The 18,825-nt window shown below is 45.9% G+C and overlaps 1 long non-coding RNA gene across 4 annotated transcripts in view; it reads left to right on the forward strand.

The window, feature by feature from the left end:
- The window catches only part of LOC141749515 (uncharacterized), a 233,071-nt gene that overhangs the window by 120,821 nt on the left and 93,425 nt on the right, over positions 1-18,825 (forward strand). For 2 of the 4 annotated variants that reach the window (XR_012589375.1, XR_012589376.1), the window contains one exon: positions 8,452-8,659. This is a non-coding gene — a long non-coding RNA (uncharacterized LOC141749515). Of the gene's footprint in view, positions 1-8,451; positions 8,660-13,525; positions 13,656-14,876; positions 15,009-18,825 lie in introns of those variants that run through there. The other 2 variants (XR_012589377.1, XR_012589378.1) reach the window with 2 other exon arrangements.

Below are 18,825 nucleotides of genomic sequence, written 5' to 3' on the forward strand. Positions count from 1 at the left end.
ATGGCACCGGCCACTATACTGCAAGCAGCAGGTTCTTATGCTGGGAAAACCTTTCGTTGCTTTCGTTTTCTCCCTGGCATGTTTGAGGTAAAGTTAAATTTTCAATCTCGTGTTAGACTTGAAATCAAAACCTGATTTTCTTCAGCAGAAAATCTAAGGGAACGTTGGGGTTGATTCAGTGGAGACGTTCTTGCTTTGGTTCAAATACTTTTCATGTTCTTTGTCTTTCAGATTGAAGTATTCTATGTTTTGAACCAGCTTTTTTTACTTTAGGACATGTTTGCTTAAAATTAAATATAAAATGGGGAAAAAAATAAAGTAATGTTGGGACATCCATCTTTATCTTGAAGGGGGATGGCAGAGGGACAAGGAAACACACATGATCACGATCCCATGTGACAGGCAAAAATTTATCCCAGAGGCAGTACCCATCAGGATCCTTCTGACATGGAGGATATGATTTAGCAACTGCTTAGTATCATGCTCCAAGCTGAGTGCTCTGGTATATCCATTGATTTTTTTAATTTTTTATTTTTTGGTAGTGAGATAAGAGATGACTCTTCTTTCCGAAGAAGACTCTGATTGTGAGCTGTAAAACTGGTGAAAATCTGGCCCCGTTGACTTCTGTAGCGTGACCTGGTCATTGGCAGAGCCTTGGCTCCAAGGCATCTTTCTCTCTTCAGAGTCTGTGTCACCAAGCCTTTTTTTTCTTTCTCCCCGCCTATGACTGTTGTTGCACAATCACTTCACTGAAGTAGCATATCAAAATAAATGAGTGAAATTGGACGCTCCCTCTGCAGATGTAAAATTTATTGTCCACTCGTGCCTTTGCGCTGAAGTTAGGATCTTGGGTTTTAAAAGCCCTCCTTCCCCTGGCTATGTGGGAGTTTCCCCTAAAGATGTGGAATGTTTACTGCATACCAACGGCAAGACATTATGCAGACATGAGGCTCACAACACCTACAATTTCTAAACCGCATGTGGCCTGTGTGGATTTCCTTGTGCCGAATTCACATGGAAATACAAACACATGTGGCATTTTTGTTGCTTTTCTAGGAAATCACTGAGCACAGCCCTGCTAAATAATACTTCCTACTGTTAGATCCACTGCGTGTGGGGGAAGGTATTGCCTTTGTGTCCCAGGCTGATGGAGCTGCATGCCAAGGCTCATGAGTCATTCACCCCGAGTGTCTGGCTTTCCAGGAAGGCAAATCCCAATTTTAGAACCTATGAGGGACCGAAGAGCGCCTTAGGGAAATAATAAAGGAAAGGTCATTGAATGTTATCAGAACGGGAGGTTTCCAATGGGGATCATGCCAGGAAATGCATGATTAGAAATTGGAGAAACTGTGTTGTGTCAAGACAGCTGGAATAAAGCCAGCAGGATACGAAGTGGCTTCTGCCTGCTGGAAGGAAGGGGCAAGTGAGCTGGCAAGGCATGAGAAGAGGGGAGGTTGGGGAAAAATGTGAGAAATTAATAGCTGGCGTCTTGCTCTGTGTGTTCGATAGCACTGTACAGCTGTCAGATGTTCAGTCATCGCTTGGGTGAAGGGAAGGGGCATTTCTCTTGTCTTGGTTGCTGCCAGGTGAATATCAGCATGTGCTGACGTTCCTCAGAGCTTCCTGATCCACAGTCAGGATCTCTCAGGCTGGCAACCAGCAAGGTGGTGCTGCGTGGTCCTTGAGGGAGAGGTGTGCAAGAGGAGGACAGGAGTGGCAGGGCAGACTGTTGATGCAGGGGGATCTTCCCGTTGTGCCAGTATCATCAGCCTTCTGCGTTTCTGATGGGAGAAAAGTCTTCTCTTTCCCACTTACAATCAATATGGCTGAAAAAATATCAGTTCTCAGGGAAAGCATTGGTTTCCTTGGTGCATATAGCAAGAATGAGAATGCTTCGCCTCAGTGTCCTACCCAAATTGTGATGAATCCTCAGCTGTTTTGTTTGATTACTTGCATAATTCTTTCTTTGGATATATTGAGCAAAATACATGTGCGCTACCAGCAGCTGCAGGACTCCACCCCAGGGATGGCTCCATTTCAGTGGTGAAATCACACTGGAATGTGCTTCTCATCCAAACATTAACCCCACTTAACCTGAAAAAAAAAAAAAACCAAAACAAAACCACTCCAAGTTTCTCCGGTTTGAGAACAATTTACTAGCCTGCTTTTTTGTAACAGAGGGACTTAAGTGTTCTGTTTATGTCCTGGTTGACCCACCTCAACTGTTTGACAGAGAGCTAGAAGGCTTAGCCATATTATGTTCATATTGCTTTGGAGGAAAAGATGTCTAAGTGGAAGAGAGAGAGGCAATTTACTTCCCTTCTCAAAATTCTGCTTCTGAAAAGCTTACTGAAGACATACGCTTTGTGTGATTGACCTCTTGGTCAGGCAAGCAGTCTGGTGTCTTTCATGGCCTTTTCTGTGCCCTTTGCAACTTCAGCTGAGTTCTTCTAGTTGAGTTCCCTTTCTCTTGGTGTGCCTTTATCCTCCTTTGCTTAATGTTCGCTTTTAGCTCTAGTATCATGTCTCATATAACTGGCCTCTATTGCATGCGTTGAGACACTTTCTCGTAAGAAACCTCAAAAGCCTACTCAAACGACTTCCTACTCAAACCAGGAGTAATGCTCTGCAGAGTTGGTACCTACGGCAGAATTGCAAGCATCGCCCTTAGTGACTTCAAAGCGTTAATGACTTGTGCTGCAAGACTTTGGTAACATTTCCTTATTGTGACACTGGCTATGAGTAAGCAGTTGGCGCATGGTTTGTGATACCCCTAAAAAGCTCCTGTCAAGAAACTGCATCCCTCTAAGTTCCGCTGGGGAATAAATGTAATTTGACCAGATGCATCTCAGGGCTTGGTCGCTCCCATGTGTGGCAACGCAGGCTATTTGGGCATAAGTATTTCACTGGTAGAAGTGATATGAGTTACCAGGTGGGGTTGCTTCATAGTTATATTGCTGGGGAAGAATTTGAGGGGTTGTTCCCAAGAGGCCCGCTGATTGCTTCAGTCCAGATTGCCACCTCTCCTGTGGTTACCTTCTACACTTTGGTCCCATTGCTCTTAAAAGCACTGAAAACTGTGAATTGCTGGATCGGCACATTATTGGTTTTAAAACGTAAATGAAGAGTCTTTTGGTAAGTGGATTAGTTTCTCCACCTGGTTTGGCTTGAGCTGTGTTTTCCATCACCTGCAGTTGTGACAAAGTACTGACACTGCTAATGGCTCTGGGACAATATCAGGACAACCTAAGTCCTTTCCAGTGAATGACTTTAGAAATCATTGTTGCTTCTGTTGCTCATTGTATTTGTATTTCTTTCTGGCACCGTTATTTTGGAAACACTAGCTGTTAGGCAGGTTGATGAAGCTTTCATTCAGCATTGACATCTGATTTGAGAAAGGGCTGGAGTCAAAGTTAAGGGACACCAAGCTTCTTGGTATGGCCACAAACAGTTGACAGTATCCAAAAAGACATAAGGAATGTTGGTGATGTGCTATGCTTTCGCTGTTCTCAGAAGAAAGAAAAACGTGAAGACCCTAATAAGGATATGAAGGGAGAAGCAAAAAAAACTGAAATGGGGGCTTGAATTGGTGGCATGAATTTTTCCAGTGAGCTGTTTGTTAACAAACTAGGTTTGAGTCCTAAACTGGCTACATAATGTAACCAAAACACTGTGGAAATCAGATACTTCAACACTGCAAAGCCAATATCTTATTAAAATGCACCACCTGATTAGGTGACAGCTACAATTTATTCCCAGGGAAATCCATTTAATTAGTTGGAAGGAGTCAGGATGTTTGATCTTCTGAGAAAGAGACACTTCCAAGGGCTGGTAAATACGAATTCAGGAGAGGGATTTTGTGAGGTGTTCACAATGCATCTGTTCGCTTAAACTTGTAAAAAATCATTTCAGCATTCAATTCTCTTGCGAGCCTTTGAATGTAATGAATGCTCATTCCAGCAAGTGCTTCAGGTTCACATTTCATCTGCAGTCAGCCCATTTTTCCTATCCGGCTCCTTCAGTTGCCAGAGAATTCAGAAAAATGACCCAAAATCGGTTCAGAACTACCACAGCTCAGGGGAACCTGCACATCAGCTGTTGCCCACAGAAAGCTGGTAACACCGTGGTCGCGGACTCTGTGCGGTGTGATTTCAGGGAAGGGAGGGTTCCCTCTAACAACGCTGGTGGTTTTGGAAATCCATTTTCACAGCTGCAGCTGGTGTTTGGTTCCTGTGGAGATGGACGATTTGGCGCTTTTTCCAAATTCCCCTCCTTTCTGCACCCAGCTCTCCTCTATGTGTGTTGCCAGAGCAGCCAGCGCTAGCTTCACCGTGCCAGCTGTGTTCTGCATTGTGGGAAAACAGAGGGTTGATCTACAGGAGGAGACTTCCAGCCCAAAGAGTGTATGCAATTTCCACACACGCATCAACGTAAAGGTGTGGCATAAAACCTGATTTTAAGAAGCCTGGGGCAAGGGTCAGACTTAGAAATTTTTTGTCCTCTGTAAGCTCCTGTCTTTAAGCCATCTCTCCTCCCCTCCCTCACAGTGCTTTAATGAGCACAATGTAGAAATATCTCTACTCCTTCAACTCACGTTATGAGAACTTTGATCGAGATTCAGTGTTTTATTTTTTTAATTCAGCCTTTGGTATCTGAAGAGGGTAAACTCTCCCACTACCTGTTTCATGGGCACAGGATAACAGGTTTTAGTGTCACTGTGTCATAACAACCCCACCAGTATGGTGTATAACAGTGCAGAAGCTGTTGCGTGAATGGGCAGCATTTGAGATGATTTTTGGGGTGGGTAGTGCCCTCCCAGTCTGCCTGGCACAAGTGACTTGAAATGTCCCTGCTTTTCCTTTTCCATATAGAGCTTCAGCCCTTCATCCACCTCTTCCCCATGTTAGATATTCCCCCTTTCATTGGGAAGTAGCTCCCTGAGGATTTCTAGGAGGAAGGAGGGAACAGCTAATAACAGAGTTAAACCTGACCTTCTGTGCGCGCCTGAGTCCGCTTTCCCCAAAGCGGTGCATAAATTAACATTCTGGCAATAATACTGAGCCTGTTTAATTTTCTGTTTGACTGGAAATGTTGGGAAAATGTCATGATACTTGATTTCATCTTTGTCTATTTTTTGCTCCTGCTGAATGAAGCGTATTGGACTCTTGAGAGTGCTCACACGGCGCGTCTGGGAGCACATAAAGGGGCACTGTCCCTCAGGCATGTGCTCCTCAGCCACGCAGGAAGTATTGGGTTTTACATTTGAAGCCTGGCTGAGGTTCCCTAATGGCTGTTAATCCACTGGTTTCTTTTGACTATATCCTGTGCCAGACCCGGTCCGACCTCAGAAGTCTTGGGGTTTGCGCTTGCTTCACATAACCGTTCCAAAATGTGTAGAAGCAGGAGGCTCCGTACCAGACTGAGTGTGCGAGAGTGGGATGGACTGAAGGAGTGGCTACAACAGCTAAATTTTCCATGCTGAAATAGTGAAAAGCCGATTGTACTTTCAAGTATTTGAAGGGGCAAGCCCCTCTGAAGGAAGAGAAGCTCTAACCCAAAGGGGCTTTAGTGTAAGAGGCAGCAGAGGAAGTTAAGAAAAGTTTAAGGGTGGGCTGAGCGGATCTGCTGCTGACGGTTGTTGTAGCTTCACTGAAAGCTGTGGGAATTCATGCCAGATGGAGACACGGCCTTGAGCATTGTTGATACAAGGAATGGTTTCCCAGGAGAAAGGATGAAAAACCTTAACCTGTAGAGATGGCCCGACGCATTGCGATGGTAATGAATCCTAAAAATAAAAAGTTTGGGAAGGAAATGAACCCTTTGTTCACGGTCATCCTTCCCTTTCCTCAAGGTTGTTGAAGAGTGCTCTTCTCCCAAGTTCAGTGCTGCTCCGATGGCTGCAATCCCGTGGAAAACCTGTCCCAATGAGGCATTTTTCCTTTAGCTCACTGTGCAGCCTTGCAACTATTATCTCTGTGCTCACTTTATCTGTTCCATTTCCCCATGGCTTCAACTAGTCTCATTTGTCCGTATTTATTTTTTTCAAGCGCTGGAATAAGAAAAGAAAGAGGTTTTGTCAGTTGTCTTTTTTTTTTCCCTGAAGACCTGGGGGGGCTGCCTGTGTGTGCTGCAGGGCTGGCAAGCACCCTTGCGCGGGGTCTGGTGTGCATGAGGACATGCAGACCACATGGCTGCAGCCCCGTTTTTAACGAAGGACGCGATGCTTTAGTGATAGAGCAGTGGCACTGAAGGCAGCGTGATTAACCACCGCCCACGCGAGGAGCACACGCACAGAGGGGCCATTGAGCACAAGAAGTTATATATTATTTCTTTTCCCCACCTACTGCTCCTTGATGAGGGATCCCAGGCACAACAGCCAAACCCTGCTTGCTAATGTCCCCCAAAGGGAAATTGTGTCATTTTGAAAGAAGTGGGCCTTGCAAAGAGAAACAAGGTGGGGTGGGGAGAGGAAGAAAAGAATATGGAGGCAGTGGAGAAAGGCGATCTGGGAATGAGTATGGAGGTTGGCAGAGCACAGGGAAGTTTCGAACAAAAAGCCTCCAGCTGGGCGCTTCTGGAAGAACATGTTGATGTTGTCTGGATGCCCCTGAGCTGCGATACCAGCTGAGAGTAGCAGCTGTGTAAACACGGGGCTGGTTGGTGATTCCTAGGGACAAATGTTGCAGAACTGTTCAGGACCTACAGAGTAACCTGAAGGAGAAGTACAGGACAGCCCATGGTGGTACGGACTGGGTAGGCATAAGTGTAGGTAGCTGTCATTTCAAGCACATCTTCAGAGGGGACAGCAAAGCAGGGCAGAGGAGCAGCTTACCTGAAAGCATTTCAGAAAGGCATTTGCATCCTTTCTGGTCTTGCTTCAGGAGGAACCCCGTGTCCTGTGCTGTGGGGACAGTCAGCTGCTGGGAAACACAAGTCCTGCATTGCGTTACTGCTGGCTGAGAGAGGGCTTGAAAAGCTCAGGAGGTTCAGCTTGTCAGAGACCAAATGTAGAGGTGACCATGCCAGCACATGCTTTTCGCTCCTGTAAACTTCAAACAATTGGATTTTTTGTAGAACATTTACTCCTCCTAGCTATGGTTGTTGGACCTGAAGTTGAAACATATGGAGGGAAGACTTTGGCCCGTGTTAAATGTGATAAATACAAGATCCTTTGTTATAATAAACCAATTAATCAAGACTGCTGCGGTAGAAAACCCGGTGAGTTGCTGGTAGCTCATGACCCCTGAGCGAGAGCTCTCGGTGATCCTGGGCCTTTCAGCCAACAGATATGGTATGGCCTCCTGAGTTTCTCAATGGGATTTTACAAAGATTCTGCACATCTCAGGGCTTAATCCCAACATGGAAACAGAGTGGGGCTGATCAGAGATCATTAATGCTTTAGGAAGAGCTGCCAAAGAGGAAAAACTGTTGTGAGCCTTTTGGGTAAATGGTAGAAGCTATTTTCAGCTCCTGTGCCTCAGTGCTGTGCTGTTGTATCTGCTGGCCAACAAGTGCCCGTAAGTGCCCCTGCCCTTGCAGGGGAAAGCTTCCTCAGCATCGTCGTCTTCAGTCAGTCTGCAGCCACCAGGAAACGTTAGTAGCCAAGACCTCTGAGTCTCTGCAGAGATGCTGGCTGAAAGGCACATGTATCAGAGTCATGCTGGCCAAACGCAGGCCCTAAAACCTGTCCCCAGAGATTCACTCCTCATCCCCTCAAAAGATACTGCAGAGTGTTATGAATCTGGCCCAAAATTTCTGTTCAAGCTGCTGTAACAAAGTGACAAAGTTTCCTCGAAGCCAGGGGCCCCCTTGTGTCATGTGGCGGTGACCAGCTCGTTGCTGGATAGTTGGGATTTGCGGTGCCCTGGAGACGGGTGGGAAATGGGGTCTGGCCCTCTGGGACCTTACGCTGTGTCAAACACAGTAACTTGCCTGGCCTTTGTTTGGAGGTTTGTCAAAACTGCAGGACAGGTTAGATGCATGTTTTTGACCAGGATTTTGAAGTTAAATGCCTGTAATGATATGTACAAAATACATTGTTCTGGTGCAAAGTGAAACTTGTGGAGGGCTTAAATGCAAAGTCTGTGACCACTCTCCCAGGGAGCAGGAACGTGTATGTGTGTAAACTGGGAGGCTTGAGATTGGTGGGATCTCCAAAAAGGTGTTTTAGTAGCCGGGCTTCCTTTCGGCGTTTTATTAACACATCTGAGCCTGGACTCTTCCTCATACTCCTTCATTCCTGCCAAGGAAACACAGACTAGGGTTTGGGGACAGAGGTCCCTGTCTGTCTCTCTGTCTGCCATGTGTACGCTTCTTAGCAGCCACTGCTCATCAGCATTCGTGTTTTGAGACTCTGGCTGACGGTGGCCAAGCCCCTGCTCCAAGGGGCTTGGGCTCTTAGCAGGCAAGATGACCAGCAAGATGTGAATTTTTTCCTTTTCTCTTCAACAGAAGTGCTAATTGTGTGGCTGGCTGGGAGCACGCAGGAACAGCAGCACGAGCAGTGGAAGGGAAACCCAGATCTCCCAAGTACCAGACCAGCAGCTCCTCCAAGGATCACCGGTTTTGCTCTGGTTGCTGCATGATGCTGAACTGCCCTGTTCCTGAAGTGGGGCGAGTGCTTGCTGCAGTTGATGGAGAAAACTTCGGCGTTTTGGAGGTGAGTTGCTCAAGCAGACTTTTCTTCTCAGTGTTTCCTTCTAGGTAACTCTGGAAATTTGGGACTTTTGGTCTGTGAGGTTGAATTTCAGCTTTAAAAGATCATATGAAATCACTTTTTTTTTTTCCTACAAACTAACTGTGAAACTATAGACACTGGATGGCTTCGAGAGGTTATTAAGAATTACCTGCTACCACAAATAACATCCAGAAAATGAGTGAAATTCTGGTGTTTTCCATAGCTCTGCATGCAAAGTCGGTGGCAGAATCAAGCTGTTAGTTAAACCTTGTCGACTTCAGGAAAAGAATGTGAAAGCAACTTGATAACTTTATTTTTTGATGGGTTTCTATTTTGTCTGAATCAAGCCTTGCTGAGGTTTGCACTGTTGCTGTTGCAGCAGAATCGGTAGCGGGTGGCCTCTGCGTGCAGACAGGTCTGGTTGTGGGGAAGATTTCAACCTGCTTGTGCATCCGAGGGTACCGTTTTCACACGGATGTGCTAGCCACCCTGGCACTGCTTCTCTCCTGCATTCTCCATTTTGTGTGGTTTTGGTAAAAGCTTCTTCCCCCCACTGCTAGCTCAGAGTTTGTGTCGATTTTTGTATTGTTTCAGTGGTTTTTCACCCACCACATAAATATCTGTATGTTTGAGTCAGGACTGAAACCTCTAGGAAGAAGGGGAGAGATACACACACCAGACTGCAATCAACCCTGATCTATATGTGCTGTTGGTTGTAATGGTCTTTATATGACATAGTATCGGGTAATCGTAAACAGCTGGTGTTTCATAGGGGTGTGTCTGTCCCATATTGACATCCCCCCTTGCCACAGAAAATCAATGTCTTATACGGAAAAAACAGATGGGGACTCAGAAAATTTTTTTTGACCATGATGTGAAAACCCACAAGCGTGCAGTAAAGTTTTCCCCTCCGCCATACACTACCAGCAGCTCCTAGGGTGGAGAGTTTCTGAAGGGTCAGCTCTGCTCGGAGCGTTGAGAAGCAGATGGCTCAGCTTCATGGGCCGCACACGTTGGGAATGATGGTGGCTCAGTCGTTTATGACACTCAGTCCCTTGAGGTTGTTTTGCAACAGTGTTATTGAAAATATATTTCTGGAAGTTGTGTGAAACTGCTAAAAGAGATTGTAGGTGTTGGACAAACTGAGGGATCTGAAGCAGCGAAACCCCGGGGCTCTGGTTTAACATCAAGCCAGTGCTGCTACTAGCCCTCACTGCAAGGTGTATTTGGGACATGCACTGTAGACAACAGTTGTGCATGGTGAATCATGAGCATCCGGTGAGCTATCTAGGGGTGAGAAATCCACCCTGTGTTTGGCAATATAATATATCACAGGCTTTGTGTGGCTGGAGGGCATTAGTGGAAACGCAGGTGACAATGGTAGGAAGGAGCCTCTGCAGATCCATGTTAGTGCCGACGGTAGGGACCTCTCAACTGCTCAGAACTGATGCTGCTAAAAAGCCTGGAGTCTGGGAGCAAGGCCAGAGGCTCTGTGCCGAGGAGGAAGCGCAGGTCTCTAAATTCGGGTGCTATGTTTTCTGCTGGATAGCAACAAGCCTGGCCTTGAAGAGCCTGCAGAGAGCAGCGGGGAGGAAGATGTACATGGCAGTACATCTCTGGAGCTCCATTGCAGCCTCGGTGTGCCTTGGTCATCACCGTGCCAAAGGCTCAACTTTGTGAGTAGGAACTGAGGGTCTCTCACCTTCCCCTTCTCCAGAACGAGCCACCTGTCTGGCTCACAAATGCTCTACATCACCTGCTAATGAAGCAGATGGCAGAGGAGATGTAGGAGGAGATGCTGGTAGGAGTTCCTACTCAAGGCCATATCAGATACCACTGCGGGGTTAACATGGCTGTGATGACCTGCCATAGTGTTTGGGTAGCACCTAGCACCACGGAGATGTGATCCATATCCAGGCCTCCTACAACGATGCACATAAATAACAGTGATTTAATGGAGAGTTACTGTGCTGAGTGGTCCAAGGGCCCCTTATTGCTACAGATGAATGGAGTCTTACAGATGACAATTCATAAATTCTGAGTTATTTACTGCATGTAGCCTGTCCCAAGCAGTAAATCTTACTTTCATTTACCCGAACTTAATGTCTTTTTAGAAACAATACTGTTGTCTGTGAGCCTTTTAGAAGATGTATCAGTTTGTGAACTCATGGCTAATGGATGGTTTGGATGGGTTCCAGGACATCAGGAAATCAGTTGTGCCCATTCTGGCTAAACTTGAAAAAAAATCTCAGTGTTTAGTAACACTGTCCAGAGGCAAGTAGAAAGATGAAGCTACAGACAAGCAGGAAGAAAATACTCTCTCCTGCTGCCTCTGGTCTGGGCTATGGGATCAAGCCAGAGAGGTGCTGCGCTGGAAGCCGGAGGGGTTATTACACAGAGCAGGACACCTACCAGCAGGGTGTAGTGAACTGGGAAAACAAATTGGGAAAATCAGTGTAATACTTTGATGCCACAAGTCAGGAAGGGGTTAGAGACTTCAGGCTCAAGGACACAGAAGCATATTTTGCACGTGTAAGTTGTATCTGTAGAAAGGTATCTTCCTTGACTACCAGGTTGCTTTGCTCCTGCAAAAGCCAAGGGCAGTATTCCTACGGACTGCAGTAGGAAACTTCTATATGCAAATAGTTTTGTCTGGAAACCAGATACATCAGGAGATTTAAAAATTTAAAGACCCAGTTCTTAGATCTTTTGCCCCAATAAACTGCTATGAAACAAAACCGAGGCTGCTGCCTGTACCTCTGTTGCCTACAGGTTACAGGGAAGTACTCTCTTTAAACTCTGTTCTCTGAAATAATACACTTTGCAAGATCCATTTTATTCTGTATGAGAAAAGAAATTTGTTGTGAGCACGATCGCTCTGCTTTATGGAGCTAAATGGATGAGGGTAGCTGTCTGCCCGATGTACTCCTCGGCCGTAATGGAGTCTTCTGACAATGTCAAAAGGAGGTGAGGGAAGAAAGGCAAACCACTTGCATTTTGTATCCCTGTGGATAAAGCAGGACACGATGAACCCATTTCATTCTCAACATGAATGCAGACTTAGAGCATATTGCTTGGTGGTTTTCTTTTTTTTTTTCTTTTTTTTTTTTCTAAAAGCCAGTAGTGTGGGTTTTCTTTCTGCACTTGTGAAACATGGGTCACAGATGAGCGATCCCACCAGATAAAGTTGTCACTAGCACTTATGTCCAACTGGACTCTTGCAAGTTGTCCTTGCAGCAGTCCTTGGGGCTTTGCATGGTGGCTAATGAATTGTCGACTGCACTGTAAGTGCCCCCCCACCCCCGCCAGGCTGACAAAATGTGGCAAAAGGTACGTTTGTGCAGAAGCACGTCTTCTGCACCCTATGGTCTCTCCAGGAGCTTGGGTAGGATTTGCTCAGTAGTTCTAACTGGGAAAAAACGGATGCACGATTGCTTGAAGGTGGACATACTTGCCTCTTATTTGGTATTTCAGTGACCTCATTCAGAACATGAAAGTCATGGGTCTTTTTCCTTTTATTGCTGGGAAGGGTTTAAGTTTGAACCTGGTTTTGCTTCGTATTTGTGGGGATTTGTGGGTTGAAGACCCCAGGAGAGCACTTCTTTCCTTCCAGAGCTCTAGTGATCTCATCTATTTGAATCCCTGTTTTCTTTTCTGTTCTTTTTGTACCATGTCTATACAGACTTCAAATGTTTGAAACCCTCAGTGGTTTGCTGCTCAGGTTTTTATAGTCTTATATACCATAATCTTTTCAGTAGTTACATTGAAACCTCTCTGTTTCAAGTGTAACCAAGTGTGAATTACAACCCAGAAGCACATGAATAGACCCTGTATCTAGAAGGAGGCAATTTTTGATACGCCACAAGCAGCAAAGTAGACTTGCATCAGTGGAGTTCCTTGTAATACAGCTACTAATGGTCCTGGTACAGATCTGAGTGGATCAGAGATCAAATTAGGTAGGTGTTAAGGGTGTTATCAGAGATAGCGAGGGTATGGTGAGCATGAAGTATGAATGATCTTCTCCAACCCTACCTAGAAACCCTGCCAATTTGGGTGGTTGTGCGGTGTGTCATGTTCCATGCGGTGGAATTTCTTGTCTAGCTTGAAGACATAGCTGAAAGAAAAAAAAAAAAACTGACCTGAGTGAAACTGTTCAAATTTATACACCTTCTCCTCTCTCCTGGGAAAAATAAATTGGCTCCTAAGGAAGGTGTGAATTGCTGAGTCTGAGCTTGTGGCTCCCTGATGAGTCCTACCACCTCGGAGACACATCCTGGAGGTCTGCTCTGCCTCCCTGCTCTGCCGGACGAGAAAATCGCTGCCGGGCAGCCTTGCCCAAGTGACTCCCATCTGTCAAACAGTACAATTGAATTTCCTCTCGGCTGACAATTTCTGAGAATTCATCAGCGTGGTCGTTAGAGGGGGTTTCACCCCTTCGCGTGTGGTTTTGCAGTCATTGTTTCAAATGAGCTCAGCCCTGAGTCATTTAGGATTTCTTCAGAGCGTTCATGTTCCAGTGGCCTGGCTGGCAGGCGGGCATTGCTCTTGGAGACAGTGCTCTCTTTCCATGCTCCTCTTGTTGTGTGTGTGCTAAAGTTGCGTCCCGAGGCCATGAACTCAGTCGAGACCCACCTCATTACAGGCACTGTCCCGGCAAATGGTAAATTATTGGGTTTTTTTCCAGAAGTGATTATAATAAGGAAGGGTAAGACAAAGGGGAATGTGTCATTTCCCCATTATAGATGGCAAAAGGAGGAGAATACCTCTTTTGTAAGAGATGTGCTCAGCTGTCTTAATGGAAGTAATTCATATACTGATGGCAGTAGAAACTGTTTTTACCTGCTGCAGCCTGGTGTCCTTCCAGTGCAAGAAAAGGTGTAGCAGCAGAGACAGCCTGAACACAGTACAGGCAGGAGAGGTTGTTCTGGATGAGATGGACCCCTGTTGGAGGAGTACACGTTGTCTGAAGAGAAGACCCAAAACGCCTTTCCCAAGCCACACAGGAAGGTGAGGGCAGCACCGTTGTCCTAACCCCCTTCTTCCTCTCCCTGCCAGCTGACAAGTTTCACTGGCTTCACTTCTCACACCAAAGCAAATTAAAGCTAAAGAAAACACAACAGCAGGGAAAAGTCCCGTCATCTCACAGCATGGGTCCCCTGCAGAGAGATATTTTCGACCATTCTGTTTCTTTATTTCCTAATTAGAAGTAATGATGTGTTTTTCGGGTCAACATGACCTCCTTTGCTGTGAAATATTAGACTGGTTTTGACAGTGTAACTAAATATAGGCATGCGCGCGCACGTGTGTATGTGTGCACATGCACTAGCGGGAATAAACACGCAGTGCTCTTCACTTAATTATGAACATACTTTCCTCTGGGGAGCGGGGAGGGAGCGCCTTTGCCTCCAGTTAGGGTTTGTTTTTTGTTTTTTTCAAGTAAGTAGAGAGAAGTTTTCTGAAGAACAGATGGTCTGGAATGAGGAATAGAAATATTTTCAGTCAAAGAGGGGCCGGATGATGTAATAAGCCACAGGAACAAAGTTCAGTTATTTTATGCTCTCATCCAGACCTCAGAGCGAAAATGCCTCTGTTGTTAATTTCAGATTCATCTGCTTTTGAAGGCTGGCTCTGTCTTTAAATGCTATTATAATACACACGGAGCTAAACTGAGCAAATAGCTATTGAGCAATGATGGAAGAATATATTTGTCAGGACTGGAAGTGTAGTGTTTGCAATGCAGATGATAGGCCAGATATGCATTTGATTATTCCGGAGGGAAAAGGGTGTACCTTGAATAACCTTAATGGAGGTCCTCAAAATTCGCATCTGCCTGACTGAACTGTAGTTGGCTTTTGAGTGCTCAATATCTGCTCACAAACGCTTGTAGAGGCATGGCTAGCTCTTAGCTGGTGACTAAATGCTCTCCCGCTCCACTTACATTCATAGCTTCTACTGGTGAGGGCTTGTAAATGTGCATGTCCCCACCGTGGGCCGTTAGGGACCTCTTCATGCTTCCATGGGCAAACCAGTGAGAAGCAGACACGATGCCCACTCTTGCAAGGTCAACTCCTTTGGTCATGTTAGTTATTATCATTTGTACCTTTTGAGAGAAATGCTAATGAAATGCTTGTTGTCATCCTGAGTCATAGACTCTTTGGGCAAGGTTAAGTGTCAACAGGCTTGTGTTGTGTCCCACCAGGCAGAAGAGAGCCTTGTGCAAGGCCAAGACAGAAGGAAGAGGAGGAGAGAGCAACGGAGACCCTGCTGGGTGCAATTTGATACCTCCAGTGATGAAGAATGGCTGTGAGAGTTAAAATGACACTGATTGGAGCTGCTGGTGGTGACCACTTTGCACTCAAGGTGGTCAGGCAGCAGCTCTTGAGGGAACCTGAGCAGGCTTCACTTCTCTTAGCTCAGAGCACAGAGCTGGGATGTAGCTCTGTGAAGTGCCAGTGTCCCAGAGCTGGCTCAGAGGAGCGAGGTAGCGGTATTGGAATGGTAAGAGGCTGTAGGAAGTGCAGAAACTCTTGCAGTGGGTCTGAGCATGGAGATCTGGCCCACAACTGATGTGTGCTGAGAAAGGTGGGGAAGTATGTGTGACAATCACCTGGTGGCTCTGATGAGAGAAAATGAGGATAAGAAGTGCTGCAAAGGATGCTCGGGAAGACTGTTTGAAATGCAGCTTTCAGGGGTGGTTACATACCTGCAGAAGCATCCTCTCTGCCTCTACAAAGATACTTTTCAGGACTTCATTAATTTATATTTCAATTGGAATAAAATCCATGCTGTTTATTTCAGTATTGATCAAATTGGTATTAGTCACTTGGGCAGTGCTGTGCACGAGTCCTGGTTATGTTCTGGTTAACTCCCTTCAGAGACACCAGTGTTGCCTGTGAATCAAGCAGAACAATTTATTCACGAAGAGAAGCCTAATGGATGGTTTGGACAGCCTCCAAAAGCACAGCTCTCCCTATCTGAACAGCCTGAAACATTTCAGCACTCGAAAACAAAATCCAGAGATGGGCATGGCTGAGAGCCGCACGAAAACTGACAGCCTGAGATTGCTTTTTCCTTTCTCTGCTTCCTCAGCGTCTCAGGACAACTTGACTCCTAGGAGGGAAGGATTTGGGAATCCAAATCCAGCCCAAATGGCACTGCCCCAAATCCACAGCTTTACATTCTAAACTTCAAGGGTTGAGGTCTAGAAAGCTTCTGAAAAAGCACTGTGATGCCTTACAGGTGCAATGCGTCCTGGGCCCCTGCATGGCTTTACTTAGCTTTATTTGAGTTAGCACGTCCTAAAGCCTGAAGTGACTGTGAGATCTGAAAAAAATTAGAATGCAGGGCAATTTGAGACATGGCTAAAGGGAGCTTTTCGTTGGTACAGGGTGTTTTTAGCTGTGATTACAAAAATAGTTAAGTCCAGTAAAAATTAACCTGAAAGTGTACCTGGAATGGGGGTTTTAGGGTGCAGTGGGTTGACCCCAACCAGCAGCTAAACACTCATCTGGCCACTTACTCACTCCCCCCACAGTGGGATGGGGGTGAGGATTGGAAGAACAAAAGTGAGAAAAATTCCAGGGTCAAGATAAAGACAGTTTAATAAGTGAAGGGAAAAAAAAAAAAGTGGGAGGGTGGGGGTGGCGAGGAAACCCCAAAGAGCAAGTGCTGCAAAGGCGGTCATTCACCACCTTCCATCAGCAGACCAATGCCCAGCCAGTCCCTGAGCGATGATACCTTGGGACCAAAGGGAGGGTTAGTCCTTCCACCTGTGTCCGCTCCCAGCCTCTTGCCCACCCCCAACCTACTCACTGTGGGGGGCAGAGCGAGAACAAAGGAAGGTCTTAATGCTCTGTGAGCACTGTTCAGCAGGAGCTAGAACATCGGTGTGATATCAACACTGATGAAGTCACAAATCTAAAACACAGCACCATACGGGCTGCTAAGAAGAAAATTAACTCCATCCCAGCCATATCCTATGCATAGGGTTTTAGAAGGGAGAGGGGCTTTGTCAGATGCATGTCTCATGAAGTCAACAGGAGCTGGGGAAGCGGAATCAAGAGGCTACATCACGCTTCCCAAAATGGCAGTAAGAAGACACTATTAGCTGCAGGCCTGGACACAAAGCCACTTTCAGCAATTCCAGCAGTGATTTTGGTTGGTGATAGTCACCCATGATACATGGCACAAGACAGGAGATAGAAAAGCAATTAGTTCATGAGTTCAGAGGATGGAGTTTGCTTGGGTGATGGCAGTAGCATCCACTTCTGAAGGCCGCAGTGCACCCTGGCTTCCAGGATCAGTGTTTGCACTTCTCTTCTGCCCAGACAAAGACATGCCGTCAGCCAACCAGAGAAAAATGCTTTGTAAGGGAAGGAAGCCGGGTGTTTCCTAAGGTCCTGCAAGTGGGTTATTTCCTATGGAACCCCGTTTTTGGCTGGGAGGGTTGACTTGGGGAATGTCAATTTGAGATGCTGTTTGTGGAGCATGCACTGTCCCTTTGTGGCAATGTAGCTTGAGCTCGTCTGGATGATGCATGCGTTTCTGGTGGTGCGGTATGTGAGCATATTGGACGGTGAGGCAACACGGGGCTGTGGTTCCTTCATGTGTTTTTGCTAGGAGAGTTTGTGCTGTGAGTGTTGAGAGAGCTTGAAAACTCGCTTGGTCAAAGCGGAGAGAATCACCGTGCCCACTCTGTCACAATCATCAATCTGTGAGTTAGTGCTGGCTGGTGCGGGTGTCTCATCTTAGAAATTGTCATAACTGGGCACTGATGGTCATTTATCCTTGCACAGTTTTGTTAGAAAAATGCCAAGTGGGTACAAAGCGCTTCCGAGCGAGAATACAGCAGTGATGGTCGTGTGACATTGCAGTAGTACGCAAGTGGAGAAATCTTTACCCAGACATTGTAAGGGCTCCTTAGAAGCCAAGATGCGTCTGCTGCTCCATCCTTTGGCTGCAGATGGAAAAGACCCTCATGTGCTAAGTGCAAATTCCATAGAAGGAGACAGATAGCATCGGCAGAAGCACACATCAACAGGAAATGCATACAGGAGAAAGGGCAGGTATGTGGTATGAAGTCTTGAATAGCTGCCAAAAAGCTGATCGATGTATTTAATCACTCAGAGGAATCCCAGAGCCTGTGTGGTACAGCGAGGGTCCCTCGAGATGGAAGCGTTACTGCCTATAAGTAATGTTCCTGTTTACTCCCACTGATGCTTTATGTAACAATCCTGCTCTGCCCCTGACTGCCTGTCAGATCCAAAATAACTTTCCTTCTGATGGATGCCTCCATGCTGGAGGGGAATTGTGGGGATTTGCAGTATGAAATGGCCAGCAGCAAGAACAGGTATTCTCTCTGTGCTGACTTCTAGAGGCACATGGAGGCTTGAAGGTGGACGATGAAGATTCAGGCACTAAACACTGCATTTTTTTCCCAGATGTTTCTTTACCTGAAATAAGGATTATGAGAACAAGAGTCTTTTCTCTGGGAGAGAGACTCTGTGATCAGTCAGATGCTTCCATGAGTTTTGCATTAAAATACAGAGTAGAAATCCTAACATCATAATCTCAGCTGCTCTTTTTTCTGACTTCCTTGCCATGTTGTATTTTCATTAAGTTGTGGAAGGCAAGGCTAGGGAGATGATGCGAAGGCCAATGTCCAAGCCGCGTCCATAGTATTGAAGAACTGATGATTATATTCCAGCTGCCCTTGACCTAAACCCCTAATCAACCAGTCATGTTGCAGCGGCAAATGGAGGGATATTTAAATTGCCTTGAATCATTTAAAAAAAAAAAAAAAAAAAAAACAACCAACCAACACCTTTTTAGTCCCCATCTGCAGATAAAGCTGTATATTTTTCCTCCTTTATGAGAGGCGGAAGGGGGAAGCACTGTTGGAGAGACGCCATGGGACACATCGTGTTGTGGGGCAGAACATGAAAATTGCAGCAGCATCTTAAAACAATTCAAGGTGTCAGCAGCCAAGTTCCTACCAGGAATGCTGCTTTGATGATGCAGCAAGCTAATCTTCTAGGACTTGCTGAGGTCATGGCTCAGCTCGCATTTAATGAACAGCAAAGTTTGTGGTAAAGAGGTAGGCTCTGATTCTTTTCAAATCTTTTACCTTGCTCTGAGATTTACCAGGG

Source organism: Larus michahellis, chromosome 10, assembly GCF_964199755.1.
Source record: "Larus michahellis chromosome 10, bLarMic1.1, whole genome shotgun sequence".
In the NCBI taxonomy this organism is placed as follows: Eukaryota; Metazoa; Chordata; class Aves; order Charadriiformes; family Laridae; genus Larus; species Larus michahellis.